Source organism: Pinus tabuliformis, chromosome 5_2 (assembly GCF_031772625.1).
Source record: "Pinus tabuliformis cultivar Carrire ecotype Pingquan chromosome 5_2, CPIR1, whole genome shotgun sequence".
Lineage (NCBI taxonomy): Eukaryota > Viridiplantae > Streptophyta > Pinopsida > Pinales > Pinaceae > Pinus > Pinus tabuliformis.
Genome location: NC_142306.1, coordinates 22,398,940 through 22,408,692, shown reverse-complemented (window position 1 = coordinate 22,408,692; position 9,753 = coordinate 22,398,940). Strand labels below are relative to the sequence as shown.

At 39.4% G+C, this 9,753-nt stretch overlaps 1 pseudogene; it reads left to right on the top strand.

Annotated features, from left to right (window-relative positions):
- The first annotated feature begins 3,083 nt into the window (after positions 1-3,083).
- LOC149157397 (pre-mRNA splicing factor SR-like 1 pseudogene) lies at positions 3,084-3,678 on the top strand (annotated as a pseudogene).
- The last annotated feature ends 6,075 nt before the right edge of the window (positions 3,679-9,753 follow it).

Here is a 9,753-nt window from a genome sequence, read left to right as displayed (position 1 = left end):
GTGGCAGCGATCATCACACTATCACATTGGCTCTGAACTCCGGGACAGTCAAAGAAACCAAATATCAGATGAGACAAATGATTGGCTACATTGGAAGTTTCATATTGATTGAGCTGAGGAAAGTTTGAATTGTTAGGGTAGGTAGGTAGGTAAATGCAAATAAGCTCAAGGTTAACTGAGCATTTTTCTTTTTCAGTAGATGTAGCTTTCTTTCTCCTACAGTCATGCTGGTCAAGCAAGTTTCTGTTTGTCAAATAAATTCTATAAGGCACTGGAACTGCGGGTTCTTAGTGCACCACAAGGGCACACTATCCCAAGTGGAGCCACTGTTACCACTGAAAACGCTGTTGCCAATTTTTTTTTAGCTTAGCTTAAAAACAGGGTGTTTTCGCAGCGCATAAATCTGGTAGCAGTTTCGCAGCGCCATATGTTTTAGTGATTTCGTAGCGAAAACACTGACCTTACAATGGCTGCGCTACAAAATTGGGAAATGACAGATATTTAAGGTGGTCTAATGGCTGTGAAAGCATTTTTCAGAAAGCAACCTGATGTGCTTTGTATCTTATGCTAGTGCAAAGACCTAAGAAATTCTTTTGATGTCTAACAAGGCAGTAAAGAGTTTGTAGTGGTTGTCAGAATATTTCATTGTGATTGGTTTCAGAGCTAAAGGTGTAGCTCTGGTTGAATGTACATGGCTGCTATTCTCCAGCCACTTGGTGAATATCCCGTTGCCTCTTTAGCAGTAGATTTGTCAAGATTGTGCACTTGAAACATAATCATCTCTATTAAACACCTCTGTGGTAGCACCTTTAATTCTATCATTAGGGCTAGCTACCAAGGATGATGGTTCCCCTTCAGAAAGTAAAAAAGATGGAGTTTCCTATGTCAAATATTGGAGATGCAATCAAAGCACGAGATGCCCTCTATTTTGGCAAAATATGGTCTATGTTGAAGAACTGGAGGAGAACAGATGAAACACTGAGACTATATTTGATAATATGTCTGAGGTTAATCTACAAGTACAAACAGATGAGTCAATGGTGGAAATTTTAAAATGCACCGGAGATGAAATCAGATTCAATCCTGTGGAGCAGGCCACTGCGTGTTCAAGTTCGTTTGGAGACATCGAATTTGACAGTGATAATGATGGTCCAGGCTCTGGAATGTGTGATGCTTCTGAAGTAGAATCAGAGTTGCGTAATGGTAATGGAGCTGCAACTTCTGTAGAAGTTGATGCAAGTGGATTAATGATTAGAAAGGCAATGTAAGGAATGCAGTTGAAGCCGCTTCAATGTTTGCTGGTTTTAAGATTGTCCCAGAAACTAACTATGACATGGAAAATCTGGGTGAAACAGAGACTGCTTGTATTTCAAATAATGGACCTGTTGATGTCATTAGTATGAATGGTGGATTTGTTTCTTTCTTGAATACGTGGGAGCAGGTTCATGAATCTTGTTTTGATCTTCATTTCAGTAATGTAAATGAGAAGGATTCATCAGCAATGTTTGAAGTCCAAGGTTTGGTCGTTTGCTGGGAAAATTTTCCGATGAACGCTAGAGCAGAGAGGCAGTTAATCATGTTCAAGTTATTGTGGCGCCTTTATAGCTGCCAGATGTTCAAAAGTTGCCACACGCTAAATTGCACATGCATGCATTGAATTTTAAAAAAAGGGCATCTTGACACGGCAGGCTATGTCGGTAAAAACATGTTTATTTGGCGTTGAGCTTCTCAAAAGTCGAATTGCTGCTTTGTTTGTGGCTGTGGGATATTAAATCTTGATGTAAAATATACAGAGTGGTGGTAGTTGTTCGATAGTATAGTGAATCTATATCTCTGCTCGGCGCTCTCCACGATTCACTTGCAGAGCTTGGCAATCTTAAGCTTCAACGTTTACCTGAGAAGTACAATGGGTTAGTTTTGACTCTTATGGAATCAATTTCAAGTTTAATTGTTCTGGGAAATAGTTCGGAATTTGGAAAAGCGGTGCTATGGCTCGAGGACCTGAGTATGAGGCAGCAGCATGGTGTGTTGTTTGTAAATTATGGAGCATGCGGAGTCCTTTGGATTTGATGGGAACCACGCTGTATGTACTAACTGGAGAATGGATTGAATATTCATCTGGAATTGGTGCTGGTGTTGATTCATTTTATGAATATCTCTTAAAAGCTTACATACCTTTTGGAAGGAACGAGTATTGGGATACGTTCCACTCAGCATATGTTGGTGTACAGAAGCATTTTCGACACGGTCCATGGTATCATGAAGCAGATGCATTCTTGCAACTCTGTTATATAAGGGAAAACAACTTGTCTTCACAAAAACGGATTTGGGGGATGTGCGGCCATATAAACCCTCGTTGTAAGGGTCCCAACTTCGTTCGCCCCACCCAGCCATCTCAAATCTCCAGATGTTTCCTCCGATCGGACTGAATTCGCGTTTCTTGTATGTCTGAGATCCAGGGCACCTGTAACTTTGGTGCAGGCTTGATAGTTGGAAGTGGAATCACATGGGCTATCCTGACCTCAATTTTATGTGAAGTGGTTTCTGTATTTGGCCTTGACCACTGCACAGATACAGACATTGGTGAAAATTGTGTTAGTTAAGCATCTGTTCAGAATATATTACTTAGAACTGGTCATGATATCGGTGCAATGTACATGCATCTTAAAGTGTTTAAATTAATTGGAAATATTAGAGCATGTGGGCAGAAGAATTTTCTGAGCTTGCTAAGAGCACAGTAAAGATCATCTAGGAGGATCGAGGGAGAGAGAGGTTCAGTACTCTTACATTCTACCTTGCCAATTCGAAGAATCCCTTGCTGCATTTTATTCGTCTTTTATAACTCGTCATTCACAAAGGAGGACATCAAGCTTTGTGCTCAAGGAAGTTTATTGGGGGAGAATATGGAAGTACAAACATGTGGAAAGCCTATTGATTCTTTGCTTGAAAAGGTTCTCTGTATGAACATCCTGTCTTCAGATTACTTCAAGGAACTGTAAAGGCTGAAGACCTACCATGAAGTTATTGTTTTGTCTTCTCTACAAATTTTTTACCATGAAGTTGACAGTGAAGCAAATGCATGGGCTTCTTAAGCACGAGGATTCTCCATACATAAGATGTATTGGTTTCCTGTACCTGCGTTATGTTGTAGATCCTAAGACGTTATGGGGTTGGGTTGAGCCTTATGTTAAGGACGAGGAGGAATTTTCTCCAGGATCAAATGGAAGGATGACCACAATGGGTGTTTATGTTCGTGATTTACTTCTAGGCCAGTACTATTTTGATACACTTTTTCCTCGCATACCGGTACCTATCATGCGTCAAATTACTGCTCATTTGGAACGAATGAATCTTCCTACTCGGCATGCAGGAGTGACTGGTGATACTAATCGCCATGGATCAGATGACACTGCCCGAAGGCCACCATCAGTTAAAGCTGCTTTATCTGTGTCATTTGGCCAGCGTGCACCACATCGTGCTTCTACCCGAGATGCCTCACCTGTGCGTCAAACACTGCCTCGTGACAGGAATGGCAGTGATGCTATTCCAAAATCAACTAATGGTGATCGTTATCGTGATGCAAAAAGGGAGAGGGATAGAGACCAAGACAGGGAAACCAGAAACAGAGACAAGGATCATGTCAGGGAGAGGAGCAGGGATCCTGCTAGGGACCATTAAAAGTATAGTAGAATTTATTATGCATATCACAAGACTGTGTTTTTGAAATCACACAGCAGTTTCGTAGCGCGCTACGAAACTGCTGTAGGTGATGATTTTAAGCGCAGAGCAGCTAGTGTAATACTGTGAGCGGGAGTTGAGGAAGAGAAAAACCTGTCTATTAATATCACTTACAGCACATCAAAAACATGGCAGCATTTCATACTTGGGGTTATTAAAAGAGCTGAGACATATTGCTGAACTTTCGGAGAATGTTGGGAGACAGAAACCGTTAAAATAGGAACACATCTTTTGGTCAATTAATGAGCCATCAGCACTTTCAAGCATCCAAAGTCAGCATTCATTGCATCTGTAGCTCAACCATCTTAACCCAAGCAGCAAAAGGACATGTGTCAAGAGCCAGAAGAGCATCATGCTACGAGGAGCAAAGATTGTGGATTTTGATTAAATGAAAACTATTTGTAATTTCAGTTTAGCCATTATGTAATTAATAAGTTAGTTATGCACTAGATAGGGATAGTCAATAGCCACCTTCGAGGCTCCCCTCATGCTGGAGGAGGAAGCTCGAGGTGGTTAAGTTTGCTTGCCTATATATGGATCAATGTAGGATGTAGAAAGGGTTGGACATTTTATACAAAAACAGAGTTATTTGGGCCATTGTAAGACTTGTGACAGTAATAGTAAAACAGTGTTGATTTCTTCTCAAGATTCTCGATGGATTATTGTGTTCAAATATAATGGTGGTGTTTTATATTATATATTCTTTTACAACCTTGTTATAGTACAATCACTCAGAATTCATATCCTATGCTCTGACTTCCTGTGTATTTGGCAAGCTGTGGTTTTTATGGAATATGTTTGGACATTTAATGCAAAGAGCCTTGACTTCCATGAAATGACTATGTTTTCTTGTTTACTTAGTGTATGAGACTCCATAGCCCAATGAAGACCAGTTTGATATGTATCCAACCAGCTTTTGCTTTCATGAATGAGTAAAGAGTTAGCCATCTGTTGTAGTGAAGGATTTTTATTAAGAGTTTGTGAGAGAGCCCTCTCTGATCAAAGAGGCTAATCTTTGATCTAAAGTTAGGTTGAAAGAGTTACATGAAATCTTGCTTGGTTGCAGCCCTCAGTAGTGATTTTTTGATAACACGTTCCTTGTTTTTTTTTACAGGAACAATATTTGATACCCAATCGGTTAAAGGAATTAGATAAATGAAACCTGCGTGAAGTAATTTCTCAACTTTGGCTTTGATAGTAGCAGCTTTTCTCCGATGTATTGATGTAAGTGTTGCCGGATAGGTTTAGCATCCGGGTATGTTTTAATTTCATGGACAATTATTGATGGATCGATTCCTAGAATTTCTTCATATGACAAGGAAAAAACTTCATGGAATTCTTGAAATAGGGCTTTATAAGTTTTGATTTCATCGTCCGTATAGGAAGCACCTATATGAATGTTTTCAATAATTCCCGGCTTAACTGAAATGTCAATAGGAACTGTTCGAGAGATATTTTCCAAATTTAACTCAAAATCAAAATGTTGCAATGGATTCTGTGGTTCTTTGACATAGTCAGTAGTAAAAATAGAAGAAAAATCATTTTCAAAATGATCAAACTCAGGTAAAAATGAAGATCAGTGATGAAGATCTTCCCATGGTAAATCATCAAAAAACAAAATTTCACGAATCTACTCATCAATATGAACAAGATCAGAAAGTGTTGTTGGAGCTAAGGTTGATATCGAAAGTGATTCCCCATGGACCACATTCATTGGATCAGTTTTGGTTGAATAGGAATCAGAAAACGATTGTACAACCTGATATGCAATTTCAAAGGGACTCAAAGGCATCGCGCCATCAAATGAATCCACCTCAGAATCGAAAGGTACGATCCAAGGATCATCAAAATTAATAGTATTCAATGAAATCATATGAATATTTGAAATAGAAGGTGATACATTAGGAGGAGGGAAGGAAAAAGTTCCCAGTAAACCAGAATCTTTAATCAAACCTATGCCAACATCCTTGTAAGGGATAGTTGTTTTATCGATGTGTTGAATACTATCTATAGAGGCTGGGTCGGATGAGAAATAAGTTAGTTGGTCTATCATAATGATCTTTCTGTTATGAGGAAAATTGATAAGCCAAAAAACAGATGAAACAATAGCAGTCATAACATAAGACCAAATCCGACCCAGGAGAAGGTTGTAATCTAGAGGGGCATCAACCACTTCCACATCTAGATTTACGGTTTTTCCTTCAACTCTTATAGGTAAATCCTACAAAATACCAAAAGGATGGAACCCTCGGCCATCAAAAGCCTTTAGAATTGTCGAATACTGATTGAGTGTGGGAGAAGCAAGTGATTTCCAACACTGGATCGACATAATACACGTACAAGCCCCTTCATCAATCACAGTCTGAAAGCAAGGTCTTTTTTTGACTAAAACTAGAATCTGGAAAGCCATTTGATGAGGTAGGTGGGGTGTACTATTTTCTAAATCGAAGATTATTAGCTTTGAATCCTGAATATCGACAGCTGTTATAGCAGACAATAGTAATTTACGTTGTGCTGGGCATGATTACAACACTTCTAAAGCCAACATTGCTGAAGGAAAAATAGCTAAGTCCTCAATAATGTTGTAATTCTGAGCAGCTCTCGCATGTGGATTGAAAGCTGATTTACAAAGTACACCTTTAGCAGGGAGTTTGATTACTAATTCAAGGTTGGGTTTCTCGATCCGTAGTGGATCTGAACCAGGAGGAGGTGTAGTTGATGTGTTTGAATTAGAGGATTCTTCTTCTTTACCACCAATATGATTTTTACTACCATAATCTTGTGATCGTGTCGCAATCCTGACATGAGACACTATCATAATGGGTTCTTCAAAGAACCAATCATCTTACTATCTTGAGTAGGAAAAGGATCCTTCAAGACAGCAGGCGTTCGAGAACCTTTAACAAATTTCGAAACCTCTGCTCAATGTGGGCATTCTTTGGTAAAATGATCCTCATCAGAAATGAAACAAGGATAGCGAGGTTTCCATTTTTCGTCAGTAGTGTTAGGGCCTAAATCTACCTTAGGCTAAGATAAGACAAAATTCAAGGTAACCACAAACCACGCTCAGTCTAGTAGCTAGCCCTACCAGAACAGGAGAGGGCTCTCTCCGGGTCACGCTCAGTGAGGAATAAACAATATGGTTTGAGATGACTTAAACTAAATACTGATTTTATGCTAGTAAATAGATATGGGAAAAGGCGATTTTTGAATGACTGAATTTTTCGAGCTGCGTGGGACCAAAGGACCGCATGAGCTGGGAAATTAAATCAAAGACACATGATATTTCATGAGGCAAGATAGGCGGGAAGTTTAGCAATCGGATTTAAATAAAATGGAGTGGAAAGACTGTTGAGAAAAGCTAAAAGGGGCATACACATGAATCCTTTTCAGACAGAAGAAGATATACAAAATATGGATGCTTTACAAGGCAGAGCATAAACTGAATTCTACCTCTTCTACTTAAGAGCATTCAACCAAAAATGATTATGAATGGATGGTAAACATAAAAAAATACATATGAAACATAGAAATAAAAACACATTTGCTAAACTCACACCACAGGGATCTCATGAATCAGAGCTACATCATTCTATCAATTTCCAAGCCAAAACTGTACAATGAAAGTGTTGAGTTTTTCTCCACGCTATTACTAGAAACTCCAACCTTTTACAAATGACTTTCAATACAATAAATAAGCTTTTCCATGAGAAAGTGGATCGAACCAAAGTTGGGGGATTTTTTAATCATTACAAATGGAAATGAAAAGCCAACCATCAGTAACAGGAGAAACGTTACATTTAATTTCTCTGATGACCAATAAAAAAACAAAAATGTGGCGTAGATCTTCTGGGGCGACTGTTCACCTTCCTTCTAGCCATTTGAATAACAAATATCATTTTAATAACATGGATTTTAAATAAGATTCACCTTTAGATAAGAGAAAACATATATTGTTAATGAACGGGCCCACCTGCAATTTTCGTTTAACTCACCCACGCGCCAATATTCACCTTCAACTGTCTTCGTTTCTAAACCACATTACCATAGCCAAAAATCATTGAACAGGCTTTGAAAAAGTTACTTGGAGAAAATTGCACTGAAATAAATCGAATTCTCACAGAGCGGAAGTGATTTTTCCTTTGGGTCTCTGTGCACCACGCCAAAAGATGTATGCGTCGCACCACTTTCGAGATGGTTTTGAGGCACTTCCTGAAGTCCAAATTGAGCCCAAGTGTCCTTGCTAGAAAACCATGTCTGTCTACTTTCCAACACAAGTGGAATTTTTGGATTTGGATGCCATTTACCCCTCCAAAACTTCAATTTCCTAATACTGCTTCCTGTGTGTCAAAATTGGGGCAGAGAGGTCATTTTTTGGGTGTTTTTGACCTCTCGAGGACTCAAAACTTGCCCAAACTTCTTGGTGTTATAGACATTTTTGTGCCCTCCAACTCCAAGCGTGAAATGTCCATAAACCAAGGGCTGCTAAGTCCCTAAAAGTGTTGTTCTAACCCCTAAAAGAACAAGGTCAATAGATTACAGTTTCTCCCAGAATTTCTCCACCAGAAACTACTCAGAATTGGTCAAAACAGGATCATTGCAGCTGCTCCATTGGCTAAGTGCATTGCATCTCACCTAAATACACTGTGAGGGTGCGTTGCATTTCAAAAGTCCCTTCTGTGGGGTGCGATGGGCGAGAAATGACAAATGGCAGTGTCATTCCGCGAGGTGGAGAGGCAATGGAAGCTTCCAGAATCTTCTCCTGTGACACTTGCCTCACTGAATTCGACCAAGGATGAGTAAGAGGCCCTCAGTCTCCAAGTGGAAGCAAGAACTAACAGAGAGAAGACACTAATCAAATCACAAGCTGACTCATCCCCCTTACAGATATCTATATATGGATCCCTCATCCCAGAGATCCAGAGGCTGGAATTTTGCATATTGTAAGGAATTGCTATTGGTTTCTAGAGACAAACATCAGATTGTTGGGTGATCTTTGCTTTGTTTGAGGTGAAGAGGGGCTTCTTTTCTGGGAGGTTGATGCTGGGTCAGAACAACTGGTTGTAAATCCTCCTGGATCTTTTCTTGTTTATCAATAAAAGCTATTTGAGTTTTCCTCCATGCTTTTGTATCATTGATGCTTGTTACATTTGTATGGTCAATTTAAATCTGATCCTAAGTTGTTTATGAATATAGATCCATGTATTTGTATAGTGCTATGCTTTTGTGATCTTACAGGTACTTTGTGAAGCTGGGCGTGCAAGGAAGCAGGTAGCTGAGGACTATCAAAGAAGAGAGGGATCGAATCGAAGGATTAGCGCAAGAGAGAGGTTGGTCTTTCTATTCCTCTCTATCTATAATTCATAAAGGAAAAACAAAAGTAGTTTTTCTCTGTTTGTTTCTAAGGTAGCTATCACACCTTAGTGGGATAGAGCAGTTCTATATAGACACTTTTCCCTGTAACAAAATGGCGACTCCGCTGGGGAGCTAATTAGTTTGTTTGTTTATCATTATTTGTTGTTTGTTTCATAAACTTACAAGTAGCATTCGAACTGCATTTGCCATAACAAATGCAAAGTAGATAACTGCTACTTCAATCCATCTACTGGATCTGTTTATGATTTAAACAACTGATTCACAAACTATCTGATTGCCCTTGTGATAGCTCTTAGATCCTCCTTAGATCTACCCCTGATTGGTGCATTACTGATTGCTTTTTACTCCGCCAAAAACCAAGAACTGAACTGCAAACTGTGACCCGGAACCCGAACAGAGTCTCGTTTCTAGCCCAGCGTAGGTACTGTTTAGAGATTCTTAATTTCAATACACTTCCCAAAGGGACAACCTACGCTGCATTTCAGATTCTCTGTGTTACAGGTGCACTGATCAGACTAGCTCTGTGCAGTTGTGGCTTCTGTGCTTCATTCTTTCCAGTTCTATTCCTAAATTTTGCTACCTGTGATCAGTATATGTCTGTTTGAAACTCCTTTTCCTTGTTGTTATTCTGCCTCCTTT